Source organism: Maniola hyperantus, chromosome 5, assembly GCF_902806685.2.
Source record: "Maniola hyperantus chromosome 5, iAphHyp1.2, whole genome shotgun sequence".
Lineage (NCBI taxonomy): Eukaryota > Metazoa > Arthropoda > Insecta > Lepidoptera > Nymphalidae > Maniola > Maniola hyperantus.
Genome location: NC_048540.1, coordinates 7689692 through 7705098, shown reverse-complemented (window position 1 = coordinate 7705098; position 15407 = coordinate 7689692). Strand labels below are relative to the sequence as shown.

Sequence of the window (15407 nt, the reverse complement as noted above, 5' to 3'; positions counted from 1 at the left end):
ACATAGATTTTCAAAAACCGAAATCCATGTGGACGAAGTCGTGGGCATCATCTAGTAATTTATACATGTAAGTATATTAAGTAAGTATTAATTAATAATATTATGTGGTTGTCGTAGTGGGTAGCACGTATAATATTACTATATTATATTATTACTGTTTTTTATCTAAGCACTGCGTGCTACTGTTTGTTGATCCGAATAAATAAAAATAAAAATAAAACACAGCAAGTTACTTTTTCAATTATAATTTCATTTACACGTCACATCGGTTTTTTTTTTCAAGGAACATTTAATTTCATTTCAGCTGTTCCAAAATTAACAAAAGTTTGACATTCCGACAGTGAATAAAACTAAATACACACATTCCTTGCATTAATCGTAGAGAAAGCTCGCATAAGTAGCTGTGATAAAGAAAAACATTTAACAAATTGAAAGAGTATCTACTAATAAAATTGGTTATCTTAATTCAATGCGGGCGTCGATTATATCGACCGAGTTCACGATATAAAGCTGATCGTATACTGCAAGACGACCTGCAAGAGCCGCAAGAGCCGCGCGCAACGTATTGTTTACTAGCTTATGCTTGCGACTTCGTCCGCGTGGACTAAACAAATTTAAAACCCTCTTTTAAACCACCTAGAGGTAAAATTCGAAAACCCTATTTTAGTGGATACCTAGACCTACTCTTTACAAATAACACACTCTCCTAATTTCATGTCTCTAGAACTAGGGGTTTAAGTTGTGCGTTGATATCTGCATGCCAAATTTCAGCCCGATCCGTCCAGTAATTTGAGCTGTGCGTTAATAGATCAGTCAACCAGTCAGTCAATCAGTCAGTCTGTCTGTCAGCTTTGCCATTTATATATTTAGATGATTGAAAACGCGGATGATGTTAGCACACGTTAAACACGTTCTATGCGATCGACTTGTGCCATTTTTCTGGGATTCCTTCCCTTTTTCAGTCGATATACCGTTTAAGTTCTGTAAGAGCCAAGAACCTTAACGTCTCTTGCGACAATGTGCGATCAACTTAAACATGAAAAACCCAACGAAAGTGTGCCGGATTAGGGATACTTACTTCGAATTTATTCTATTAGCTGTTATAGATTATTCAATCTTATTTTTATGTAAAAACATTACACAATATTAAAAAGCTTATGACAAAACATAACAATTTATCTCAGTTGCATTTTTATAGCCTAACCTAACGTATTATTTTGTCCGTATTTGACGTAATTTGTGTAAAGTAACAATATTAGAAGTTTGCGAAGTGTAACTCATTACAATTAAGTAGTTGGATAATAATAATTTAAAAAGTAGCACGTAATTACCTACGTAAATACCTACTCGTTAAATTATATATTTTTCCTTCTATCAAGGAAAAAGCTTGTGCTACGATTGGCTATAGACAAGTCAAAATGTGAGATTCAAACCTAACGACCTGTCTAGGTACCCCCTAATCCATTGAGTTATTGAGACTTCTAAAAATGCCTGGAAAAAAAAATACAAGAGTGCTTAAGCTCCTTTTGTTTAGGAGTTAGGACAGTCAGACCGACGTGGATCTGACTGACTCATCAACGTCCAACCCAAGCACTTGGACCTAGAAAGCTGAAATTTTGCACATAGACAAGGAATAACGATTTTTCGAAATTCTCACGGGGATGAACTCGCGGATTTTTTTTTTAATAATTGCTTTTGATAAAGTGTACTACTACGAGTAGATATAAGCGAAATTACAGACAGACAGTTTCAATTTTATTGATTTGTAGGTACTTATAGGGAGGTGTAAAATTGCTGAAGTTGAAACAGGTATAAGTTACAGAAACCGAGTGTTAGCCTAGTAGGCAGAACTATTATGTATTCTGTGGTGTTCACATAATATTATGTTCAGTATGATAAGAGGAAATATCGCTGTAGTCTGATACCAGCCGGGAATGTTGTGCTCGTAGCCACAGGAGCACATTACCTACTCGCGTTACTTCTTCGGAATGAAAACAACGGTTTCATCGTGGTTTCGTCTATACGGCTCAAGTGACAAAACAATGTGCATGTCCTTACGTTTGCTTTGGTAATTTGTAACACGTGCAATATACCAGCATGTGAGAATCCATACTAATACAATTAAATTGCTCGCGCGTTTCTCAAAATATTTTACCTAACCTTAATGCAAAAACGTAAATATTATACGGAAAAGGCCTACTGTATCCAATTATTCTGTATTCAATAGTCTTATAACGAAATACGTAATGCGATAGTATTCTGTCTAACCTTTTATACCTTAACTACTAAGTACTTACTATTTTAACGTCGCTTACATTTCCAAGTAAGTATTACATCTATTCCTTACGCAGAACTGGAACGCAACCATTTAGGGTCCATTGTTATTCAATCGCCGCTACTTGTATCCTATATTTAATAAATAGTCTAGATAAGTATATAATCATCATCATCTACCGATAGACATCCACTGTCGTCCGTCCATCTAGTGGGGGTCTTCCAACGCTGCGCCTTCCGATTCCAACGTCTATCGGTTTTCCGAACTATCTGTCCTGCCCATTGCTACTTCAGATTCGCAACCCGTTGAGCTATGTCGGTTACTCTAATTTTCCTACGGATCTCCTCATTTCTGATTTGATCACGTAGAGAAACTCCAAGCATAGCTCTCTCCATCGCCCGCTGAAGGACTCTGGGTTTTCTTATGAGGCCCATAGTTAGCGACCATGTCTCGGATCCATATGTCATCATTGGCAACATGCTCTGTTCGAAGAATTGGGTCTCTGATAAGTATACTTATATTTAACAATAATTAACTAGTTAACATGACTTTCTATCACTATTCCCTACTGTGTTTGTCCTTCAATCACTCCGAAATGGAGCAATGGATCGACGACGTGATTTTTTGCATGGATAGTTAAAGACTTGGAGAGTGATATAGGCTAACTTTCCCCTTTAACCTTTGAAAATCAAAGAGTTCCCAAGGTATTTCTAAAACTTAAATCTACGTGGATGAAATCAACGGCATCAATTATTTGAGAATAAAATTTTATACGAAAGTCATTAATCATCATTATACCTTAGTATAATATAGTATAATATTTTCATGGCGCATGACTGTAATTAAGTGGTTTGGAACAGCAGCCCAAAAAAATCTGTGCGACGCATCTCGATGCTTTTGCTTCGTCAATGAAAACCCCCAAAAAAGGCACAGGAAAGCGTTGTCGCACAGCAGTTGTGCTTGGGTTGCTGTTGACAGCTCCTACCAATCAAGAATACAGCATCGAAGCACGTCGCGTCGTCCAGACATATAGTTATTTTTTTACGACGACGAACGAATATAATATCAGTACCTACCCTTATTATAAATGCGAAAGTGTGTTTGTTTGTTGGTTTGTTGGTTTGTCCTTCAATCACGTCGCAACGGTGCAATGGATTGACGTGATTTTTGCATGGGTATAGATAAAGACCTGGAGAGTGATATAGGCTACTTTTTATCCCGGAAAATCAAAGATATCCCGCGGGATTTTTAAAAAAACCTAATTCCACGCGGACGAAGTCCCGGGCATCAGCTAGTTATATCATAAAAATACTTAAACGAGCGTAATTTATAAGTTATATCGTAAATAAACACATAAATAAGAACCAATTCTATCAAGTTTTCCCTTTAATCGAAACTGCCAAGCAACATAAAAGGGAACTTTCTTTTACCGGTTCGGCTTGACTTTAAAACATTTATTACGCCAAGTTCAAACTGTCTGACAAACTGTCTGAACTTGTTAAAATGCTTGTTGGTATTTGCCGAATAAAGTAAACACTGTAGAGTAAAGGAAAAGTAAGAAATGTATTGCATTCCTCATGATTATAAGAATGTATGTGATCTACTTCGTAGGCAGAGAGTTGTCACGACTCACGATTCTAGAACAGCTATGTCCCACAAAAATGACTCAACCTGATTGGTTCACAAGTTCACCAGTAGTGCTTTTTGACATTAAGTCAATTGGCTCTGGACCTAATAAAATAATGACATACTTGAGTGTTTTTATTTTGCGTTACATGAAAATAAAGTCTTACTTCAATATAATTAGCAATCTCTTTATTAATTTATTTTAAATAATGTCATAAAAATTAAAATATTTAACGCATGCAATGAAATAATCTGTTAATATAATTATTTATATGTAAGTATGTATTTACTAGTTACTAATTTTGTATGTAAGTATTTACTAATTATGTGTTTATAAGTAGTTGTGTGGATGGAAAAGGATTTTTCATACGTTAACTTAAAAAATATAAACACCTTGAATTACTTAGTAATTTTATAAGCTAACAATCATATTATTAACTTTTTAAATCATTAGTTGGGACTGCATTTAAAACGCCTCTGATGTAACTAAATTATGAAGTCCGCTGTTCCATTGCCTAACTCAATGCTCCTGGGAATCTAGAGCTCGTTTGCTGTGCTCAAAGCAATGAAGCGTTAAAACATTCTTCTCTTAATAATATATAGAATGCGACATCGTGCATCTACAATAACTATGGGTAAGATTACCTATCGTCGTCTTAAATCTTCATTCGAATGTATAAAGAGAAAAATTATAAATAACATTGTAGATAGATATTATAGGCTTTAAACGTACTCGTCTAGTACCTAGGTAACAAGATAATTGGTGTACCTACCTAGAATCTGAATAATATGTTGAATATTTCAATTTGCGCTATAGAAGACAAGAATTTAAAACAATATATTTGAGGCTGACGCCTGATTCTTAAATCACGGAAATATTATGCAAGGATCTTGGATACCTTCATATCTCTTAATTAAAGGCAAAAAATTAAAACATAAAAAAATTCATTTACATATCATTTCCTAAAAAAGGTGAAGGTTCTTATTTCCACGCGTATGTTTTACATAGGTATATCTTCTCACCCATAACGTAAATTTAGGTATGCACTATCTAAGTCTTGAGGCTGCATCTGTGACGTATCTGAAATCGATGATTTCATCCCACGCAAATCTAGGATTTATATCTTGACCGGCTGGCGCCTATACTCTGATGTACCTACCTGATACATACATAATTTGACAGAACATAAGCGTTTAAGATTTAGATAATGCCTTAACATTATTAGTCCTTACGTAACATTACCATACCAAGTACACAAGCAAACCTATATTGAACCGTCAACATTCTATAAATTAATATAATAACAAATTCAACGATTTCTATTTGTTTAATAGATAGGCAAGAAAGAAATGAACAAATGTTTAAAATGAGTATTTCTCTTATAGGGTTTGTTTGTTCTGTATGCGTTTGATCGAAGGTTCAACTGACATTTATACCGTTTTAGTGTTCCGTATTAAGTACTAAGTAAAGTACGAAAAACCCTAAAAGTTTGTCCAGTTCGTCTGTCTATCTATTGAATTGTGTGTGATAAAATTTTACAAATAAACACCAAGAGCTTTAAAGTTGAAAAGCACATTTACAGAAACCTGTTATTGATTCAAAGACGCATAATATTATTTTGATAAAAATAATATAATTATGGTGATTCCTGAACATAAAAAGCGAGAGCCGAAATAAAATATTGGTGATAATAAATACCTCGTTGAATAAAGTTATAACAGTCAAATATGTTATGTAGTTTATAAACATTAAACATACCTTGCAACACGCGACTAATGATCTCTAAAGTCTAAACTGTCTGAGAACATTTTCGTACCTCGTATGATGAATTCAACAATTTCAAATGAAAGCACGTGAAAGTAAATGATTAATTTTGTACAACCGTTAGCCATATCATAATAGTTATGTAGGTGAACTTTGACCACACAATCTTTAATAATAATAATGAAATAGTCAGGTGTGGTGTATCAAATATTGCTTACGAAATGGAATTTATTCTACGAGTACACAACAACTAGCGTAAGGCCGGCGCCACTTCGCTGCTAACGGTAATACGAGATATAGTACGCGACAGGTCGAGATGGCAATCGGGGTGGGGACGCCTCGCACACCCGCACAGCCCCCACGCTAACTCGGTGCGGGATAGCATGAGTGACGTGCGGGTGGTGCAGGGCGTCCCCCCGCCTCATAACCCGATTGCCAACTCGACCTGTCGCTTACTATGCCTAACGTCAAGTAAGCTATGTTCACATTAGGCTTACAGTTTGTGCCTGTGAACCTAAGTTAGGCCCAATACTATTTTGAGTAGGTTCACGCTACGCAGTCCGTATGCAGTTTGCCTAGCTACAGAACTAACCTAGACCTCAAAAATGCTGTTTATTAAGCAATAACTTTCTTTTATACATATACTAGCTGACCCTGCGAACTTCGTTCCGCCTAACAGTCGATTCAAATTTTTTAATTTTTTTTTAAATCCCCACGATTTAGGACTTCAGTACTTTGCAGCATCAGGATTGAGGAGTTAGGATCCGAAGTTCAATGATGTAGCCTATGCTTGGTACCTAAAATTATTTTGCATCATCCGCAGTTCCTGAAACATTATAGTTTAGGAGTGCTGTACCCTACATCATCAGGGTTGAGGAGTTGAGACTTGAAGTCTGAGAATAAAGTCGTTGCTTGGTACCTACAATATGAATTCACTATGAACACTTCCTGAATCTTGATAACTCAGGCGGGCAGTAACCCTGCATCAGGATTAAGGAGTTGAATCCAGAATTTTTTATGTGACCACCACGAAAACTTTTTTTGTTGATTTAAAAAAAAAATGCAAATCGGTCCAGAAACCTCGAAAAAATCGATGTAGAAAAAAGAACCACCTCCTTTTTGACAGTCGGTTAAAAACCGATTACCTTGAAATATTTACGGAACAATTTTTAAAATATCCCCTTTCTAACAAAAAAAGAATGAATGAAATCGGACTACGCGTTATTCGTTAATGAATTACAACTCAGTATACATTTTAACTTTCATCCCCTCTCCAACGGGAACCATGCTGAATTTCGGGATAAAAAGTATCCTATATTCTTCCTCATAGTATGACCTCAAATCGTACCAAGTTTCATTGGAATCCATTCAGTAGTTTCAGCGTGATGCGCGGCCGTGATACAGACAGACAGACAGACAGACAGACAGACAGACAGACAGACAGACAGACAGACAGACAGACAAAAATGAAAAAAATTACAGTTTTGTGTTCAGTATCGATTATAGAGTGCCCTCGAAAAAAATTTTTCAAAATATCTTCAATGTACAGAATTTGACCTGTTACAGTTTTATTATAAGTAAGTATTGATTTAGATGGTTTTCGTCAAGCACAAGCCTATCTTGCAGTTATTAAAAAAACCGGCCAAGTGCGAGTCAGACTCACGCGCTGAGGGTTCCGTAGTACACTCGTATTTTTTCGACATTTTGCACGATAAATTGAAAACTATAATAGTTTTCAATTTAGCATAAAAATAATTAAAAAATAAATAAAATCTGTTTTAAAATTTGCAGGTAAAGTCTTTTCATATGATACCCCACTTGGTATAGTTATCTTACTTTAAAAATTGAAAATACTAATTTTGTTCATGCACACATTTTAATTTTTTTGTGATGTTACCACAAATTTACGGTTACTGATTTATTCCTTTACTTGTGCGATAAGACGTACCTATCTACCAAATTTCATGATTCTAGGTCAACGGGAAGTACCCTGTAGCTTTTCATGACAGACACGACGGACAGACGGACAAACAGACAGACAACAAAGTGATCCTATACGGGTTCCTTTTTTCTTTTTGAGGTACTGAACCCTAAAAAGTCAACCGCTTACCACACACCAAATAGTTGCCGATTTTCAGCACTCTTTTGAGCCTAGTGTGAACGTAGCCGTAAGCTCACTATAGTTTAGACCTCTTTATACCAAGCTAATAACAGCTTCGACTTGTGCAGAATTTTACAGTTACAAATTAAAAATAGTTTATTAATAAAGATCGAAGCAATAATAATAATTTATATTGACATAATCTTTGTCAAAAACAACAAACATCTTCTAAAGTAATACTGAACAACGTATTTTTAGAACGTTATGATTGTATTTAGGTGGAAAAACAATTTAGCGGTTATTTATTACGGATACCTATACTAAAATCTCATTAAGGCACTGAACAGTTTCCATAAAGAGAGCCGAGGCCAGATTGTATTATTTGTAAACCTCTTACAAAATTAAAATATTAGGTAGGTAAGGTACTTGTTTTACTTGTAACGAAAATTGCTTTAATTTAGTCTTAATTTAGCTTCTCCAGTATTTTAAAATTCATGAGGCATTCTCAATAAAAGCTGGCTACATTTCGCAAAATTTAAATTTAAAAATGGAAATACGGTTAGGGGTTTAGTGGGTACTTGAGAGCCCTGTTGAAAGTTTTGTGATCAAACAGCATGCCCATCAGTTGAATCACGATCAAAATCATCCCGCGACCGTGCATTGTGAACGACTCAGCGTTAGAGAACGTCAAAGCACGCGATCGATCCGAGCTTCCATCAGAATCTATCTATACTAGGTACTACATATAACTCTCTATAGATCCTACCTATACTGGGCAATAAATAGATGTGGCACCGATTCTGTTGTCTTTCTGTAAACTATATTTAGAGTATCTACTTGCTAAAAATGGACAGAACATGAAGTTTACATTTAAAGACTCCAAGTGCACGCTACAAACCAATATGCTCGCGACTGGTAGCTAAAGTCACGAGGTTTGACAGCTCTAGATTAAATTTAAAACTGTCAAACTGTTTCTGTCTTTTTCATATTACATTAGTAGGAAGAGGATGCGATTATACTAAAATTTAGTTGTGCTCAGAATCAGTCAGTGTCCATTAACACTTCACAATCTTTAATTAAAACTACCAAGTACCAGTAGTGTTGACCGTTTAAGCTGTGCCTAAGAGCATAAAATATGTTGAAAACTTAGTATGAATACTTGTATATACTTAGAAAGTATTTGAATTAAGCAACTAAGCATAACATTTAGAGTAATTACATAATTATTATAGATACGAAATCCTTTATTCATCAAACGTCAACCACCTCTTATTATTCTATAATCACGACAAATTCAGGGCATTACAAAGTTTGCATTTTAATTCTCACATTACGTTTATTTTATAATTCGCTGCGGAGTTTTTCGTGACAAGTTGCTTTGCCTTTTTAAGCGCAAATCTTTTTCCAATTACAATCTTAGTTACTTACATCAATCGTAGCAATTTAGATCAATAATTATTTAGTTACTGATTATAATTAATGATTGTAATTTTTATTTAATAATTTTGTCATTTGTTCAATCCACGTTTTGGTTTTTTTTTCTAGGTATATCAACAAGATTACTCAAATTCAAAATCCCGGAGGTTCTAAAAAAACTTGGACTTCATTCAAGGTGGGTTTTCTCCAATGGCCACGCCAAAATACAGTTACATTATTTTCTAGTTTTGTTCGAGGGCAGGATGCTTTAACGCTTGCGTTGCTTTGACAAATCGTTTTCAAAATATTCACGCACCAACAACAAAGTGTTATTCTTTACCTACATACATAAACATTAATACTTCAGTCGTGTCATGATATTAAAGTCTGTGACATCATTAAGTGACCTGATACTGGAACAACCTTATGCAACAACAATTGCCGGTTATTTTTGCTCGGATTTGCGCTTTTGTTGCTTTTATTATAGTAATCAATTTTATTATTTGGTACCATTAGTAACTACTAAGTTAAGACTTTTTAGATTAGACACCTTCTTTATTACTAGGTAACACTGGTAATTTTCCCCTGATGATTTTGTTCAGATTTGTTATTTTTATTTATTGAGAATCGAGATATCGTGAATAGATCAATACGATTATACGATACGATACGAATATATACGATTTGAAATGTCACCGATTTCAACCATCCTTTCTTAGCGAACGTCTACGTCATATTCAACCAAGGAAAATGTTGCACAGTAAAAAACTCATTTAATCTAGTGCACAGAAAAGGTAGGGGCACTATAAATGTTGAAACCTGATGGAGTGCTTTGGCATTCGTACTAGAAAAACCTGTGTTACGGGCACCGCAGGATGACAAATTGCCAAATTTCATCCCGATCCGTCCAGTTATTTGAGCTGTGCGTTGATAGATCAGTCAGTCTGTCTATCAGTCCATAATAGTGCCCGCGACTTTGCATGGATTTAGGTTTGAAAACTCCAATGGAAACTCAATTTTCGGGGGTAAATAATTAATGATTCCTATATCTGTGCAGTCTGGGATGCACGCTATCTCTGTAGATAAGAGATGATGACAGACACACTTGAACATTTAAAATATTAGTAAGTATGGAATATATGTAGCATCTCCCGAAATAAATGTGAGCGATGATTTCGAGAAAGGCGTCACACCAAACCATAATGTGGGTGCAGCAGAAATAAACAGTAGTCGGATTAAATGGCGAAGGTTTTTTCCAGTCAAGCTCGATTTCTATATGGTTCATTAATAAAAACGAATTCAGAGACGTTTCGTCTTGAGACTTAATACATTTGATACGATTTCTTTTAATATTTTATTACACGTTATTAATATTTATTTTTGAAATAAGGATCATATTATTATATCTAGGCAATCGTGCTGTAAAAAATGTAAATAACTAATAACTACTACTGTAAATAAGTCTTATGCATGTGTAAAATAAAATAAAGTTACTACACACACGATTATGGCCTTAGGTACGTACCTATGTCAGCAAAAACCGCATACAACTGTTTCGCGCAGCTAATGTGTCTCCGAACCAAATCAGCGAAATGGAACGGAATGCCACTCTATGATAGGCGTAGACATAATAGCAGACAGCTTTCCGTGAGGCAAAAATGTAGTCATTTCATTCAAACGGCATGATGTAATCATTAGAGGATGATTCTAACATGCTTTCTGCATCATTACTTCATCTGTTTTTCGCCGCCGCACCCAAGGTCGTTAGCGCGATTAGCGCTGTTTACATAACTTGCGAACATATTGGCGGAAATTTTGGTATCCATACTTCCATACTACTTATAGGTTCTAATATTATATGCAATATTGCAATTCATTTTTAGCAAAAAAAAACTGAGGGTTCCGTACTGATTTTTGACATTTTGCACGATAAATCAAAAACTAAAAATAAATAAAAATCAGTTTTTGAATCTACAATTAGTAAGCCATTAGTTAAGCTCTTATGATACCGAACTTGGTATATTAATCTTACTTTGAAAGTTGAAAATACCAAATTTTTGTTCATGAACGCATTTAAATTTTTTTGTGATGTAAGTAACCACATATTATTCACGGGTTTCGGATTTTTCCTCTTACCTGTGGTATAAGACCTACCTACCTGCCTTCTAAGTCAACGGGAAGTACCTACCCTTTAGGTTTCGTGACAGACAGACGGACAGACAGACAACAAAGTAATCCTATAAGGGTTCCATTTTCCTTTTGAGGTACGGAACCCTAAAAATATAAAATATATTTAGGTAGGAACTCCTAAATTATAATATTATCCGTATTACTACTTACTGCTATATATATATATGTTTGGGAAGACACTGGTCCTTTTAAGAAAAGGGGTCTCCTAGTTCACGAGACAGGTCACCTTGAAAATTATTTTTAAGTACCGAATAACCAAGTTTTGACTAATAAATACATTTTATTTAATTTGAAATATTCATATAGTAATCTCATTTCTATTGTGAAAGTGTGTCTGTCTGTCTGGTAGCTTTACACGGCCCATCCGTTTAACCGATTTTAAAGTCAGCTTAAATTCCGGAGACGGACTAGGCTAGTTTTTTTGTTCCGGAAAATCAGAGTTCCTTTTACCACGGGATTAAAAAAAAATCTAAATTCACCTGCACGAAGTCGTGCGCATTATCTGTTTGGTTCAGAAGTAGCTGGCATCCTGAAGATGGAAAGAGGCTACTTTTTATCCCGGAGAATTAAAGAGTTCCCACGGGATTTTAAAATAATTATATCCACGCAAACGAAGTCGCGGGCATTATCTAGATTATAGTGTATGTAATAAATTAAAGGTACTAGTAGTAGTTTGGAAAATTTATCAGTGTTTTGAACTGTTCCTCTTGTTTTAGCAAATTGCTGAATTTACGAGATCTAAAAGCGTCTCTCTTCATTGAAATAATGCGTAGTGTAAACATCCCGTGGAAAACACAATCCAGGTCTAGTCGGCCAAGGTTGGCCACTGTTTAAGTTTAGCACAGTAGATTGTTTATCTGCATATTTTTATGGGCCAGTTTGCTCTTCATATTACGCATTTACCTCCAAATGTTATCTCGTGATCTGATAAGGAAAACGTAAACATTCTACTGTACAGCAAAATGTTAATTCTTCATTGCCAGAATCCGGGTATGGTGAAGTAATATTTAAATATTCATTAAGAAAAAAAATTACATTAAAACATAAAGCTAGCCTTATCTAATTACTATCATAATCATGCCCGCGTGGAATGGTGACTAGAATACTGGCTGCATTTCCGCGCTGGACAGCCAGGCTGATCCTTTGCGCAAAAATGAGCCAGCCCTTCTGTCACCAGCTTATTAATCGCGACGAATACTAAAATGTGTTATTTTAATTTTCCTACCGCTGCGCTGGACTGAGGTAGTGGGAAGTGGGTGGATGAGGAAGGCGGAAAACCGTATGTGGCGCGCTCTTGGGAAAACTATGTCCAGCATGTATGAGCAAACAGGCTGATTGATTGATTGACTCGGTCAAAGAATCTTTCATATCATAATGATTAGTATATATTTCAAAATGCTTGGTAATTTAAACCATGCTTTATTCAACATTGAGGGTTGAGACTGGTCTGAATGTTTTAATTGGATGATAATTTAAGAATTTTAAGTCCTTCATAATAGAAGGTTAAAAAGCAATCCCACAGATCACTACTTATCGTATTGAATGTCTGTAGAATCAGATATACCATAAGTATTAATATTTGATGAGAAGAATTTCAGTTCTAAAAAATATAGGTACAATTTGCATCCATTCATTGTTTTTGGATCAGGAACTCATACAGATAGTGATGAATAGTTTATTTACCACTACTAATCTTCTCGTGATCATAAAGCAGCTGAATTATGGCCAGAGTTATCACTAGGTTAGATTTACTATTTGGCACATCTTCAGGAAATGCACCAGTACAACTTCCTAGTTCTCTTTCACTATTTATGACAGTGTACGTAAACTATACCTAATATCTTTCACTGCTACTAATGCTAATACTGTAGCGAAAACTTGTAGAGTAAATGATTTTGAGACTATAGAGTCACTTAAAATTAGAACATCCACCAATTTTCCTTTGGACTTCTTTCATCATCATCATCGTTAACCGATAGATACCCACAGCTGAACATGGATCTTTTGTATTAACTTCTACACGCCACGGTCTTGCGCCGCCTGAATGCAGTGGCTCTCGGTTTGAATCTGTCTAGTCAGTCCACCTAATGGGGGGGTCTGCCAACGCTGATTCTAGCACGTTGGGACCCCAAATTATATTACCCATATGTTTAATTTTGTCGTAAAATTTCTTAATTTGGTAATCAAAAATAAAATTGAGAACAGAGAAATTGAGAGAATTCAATTTTAAAATTTTACTTAATCTGTAGAAAATATTGTACCTAGAATCAATGTTGCAACTTGTACCCAAAGCTCTATTATTTATATGGCACATGCCATAGGATTGCGGAGAATCAGATTATCCCAAAGTCAGAAACCGTTTCCAAAAGAGTTGTTATGGTTAAAAGATTCGTGGGTTAAAATCTAATATGTGCGATATTTACGGAACTCCAAAGAGTCCCGTCGAAAATTTGAATCTTATCTTTTTTAAGAATCCTTTCGCTAAAAGGCTGTTATATCACAGCTCTATTGACGTAATAAATAAAAGTATGACTATTATGAGCAATATAAGAAGCGCTAATCGTTCACTCGAGTCTTCGATAACCTTGACCTCACGACTGAACCAAAAATCCATGCAAGTGTTTGATACAGAACAACGGCCGCTGGCATTCAGCCAAAACTTTCTAAAAACGGGTTAGCTGCAACGTTTCAATTAAGCCCAACCGTCCGATGATTCGACAAGGAGGTGCATTAAGCATTTAAAGAAGCTTCTCTCACTTTGCTAAATAGCGTCCACAAATTTAGTATACGATTTATGATCGCCGCGGCTGCCTAATTGTTTTATTAAATACTGGCAGTCGCTCGAACTCGCAGCCGCTTTTTTCATTCGTTACTCGTTACGGTACATTTTAGATGATGTAATTTCAAGAAAAAATGTGTCCGAAGCGCGTAATTAAAGTTTAAGTACGTATTTGATGTATGTTGTACCAAAATTACAGACTTATCAATCTGTAATTTGCTTTATACGTATTTACCAAGATCCGAAAGAATATAAAAGAAAACATACAATTTAAACATGTTCGTTTTATTGTGTGCTAATAACGCCTCTATTTAATTTTAATTCAATATAAGGACGTGGACTACTTTATGAATGTAGAAAGAATGTAGATAGGTATGCTTATACTTTAGAATAAACCTCCAAAACTCCGAAGTAAGGAGTTGTCGTAATCTGATTATCAAGATCTATTCATAGATATTGACTCCTGAGAATTAGTCGTCATCGACTTAGTCATCCTTATCTGACAAAGAATCTGAGCTTAAATTAAAGTCTACATAGTTACGTACAGAGATCTATGAGCACATAGGTGATAATGATCTGAGCAGACATACCAATGCGGATGTCTTAGTATATTCATCCTTAGACAGGCACTCACAATAATTACACGATGAAACCATTTATCAAACCAAATAATATAATATATATGTCTACTATTGATTGAAGACTAAATTTGAGGTCAGTAGCAAAAGCTACTTCAAATATAATGGAAAATTTTATTTTCAATCCGTGATATAGGATTAACGTATTAACGTATACCATATTCTACCAACCTATTTATGATTTAAATACACAAATAATTATCACACATAAACGCAATATTTTGTCGCTAAGTAAAGGTGTTTTTTATGCATGTTCCCATTTGAGACTTCACGATCGTGACCGAGCATTTTATCACATTTTATATTATATCATTCAATACGGAATTTACCTTTTCTTCCATATCTTTATAAGCTAAAAAAGCAATGCACTTAAAGTTCGAAGTTTTTATTTGCTTGTTTACTTTATCTATCTTTACATTTTACGATTAATTGATTTATGCTTATCTAAAATAGCCGTGGGAAAGTTGAGCAAATGTTTATGTGTATAAACAACTAAAAAAATCAAAAGTGAAAGAATTTAATAAAAACTATAATAATTATAGTATGAAATTTTTCGCAATATTTGATTAGTTGATACCTACTATGAAGATATAATATAACATAGGGTTGTTAATCTT

The 15407-nt window shown here is 34.9% G+C and overlaps 2 protein-coding genes across 3 annotated transcripts in view; one reads left to right on the top strand and one right to left on the bottom strand.

Moving 5' to 3' along the window:
• Syn (synapsin) overlaps window positions 1-15407 on the bottom strand; it is a 111385-nt gene that overhangs the window by 28527 nt on the left and 67451 nt on the right. The gene's annotated exons all lie outside the window — the stretch shown is intronic.
• The window catches only part of Timp (Tissue inhibitor of metalloproteases), a 77025-nt gene that overhangs the window by 7064 nt on the left and 54554 nt on the right, over window positions 1-15407 (top strand). Inside the window, exon 2 of one of the 2 annotated variants that reach the window (XM_069498926.1) lies at window positions 9313-9379. The exons of the other annotated variant lie outside the window; for it this stretch is intronic. The gene's annotated coding sequence lies outside the window, so the exon portion shown is untranslated. The remainder of the gene's footprint in view (window positions 1-9312; window positions 9380-15407) is intronic. 2 annotated transcript variants of the gene reach the window in all.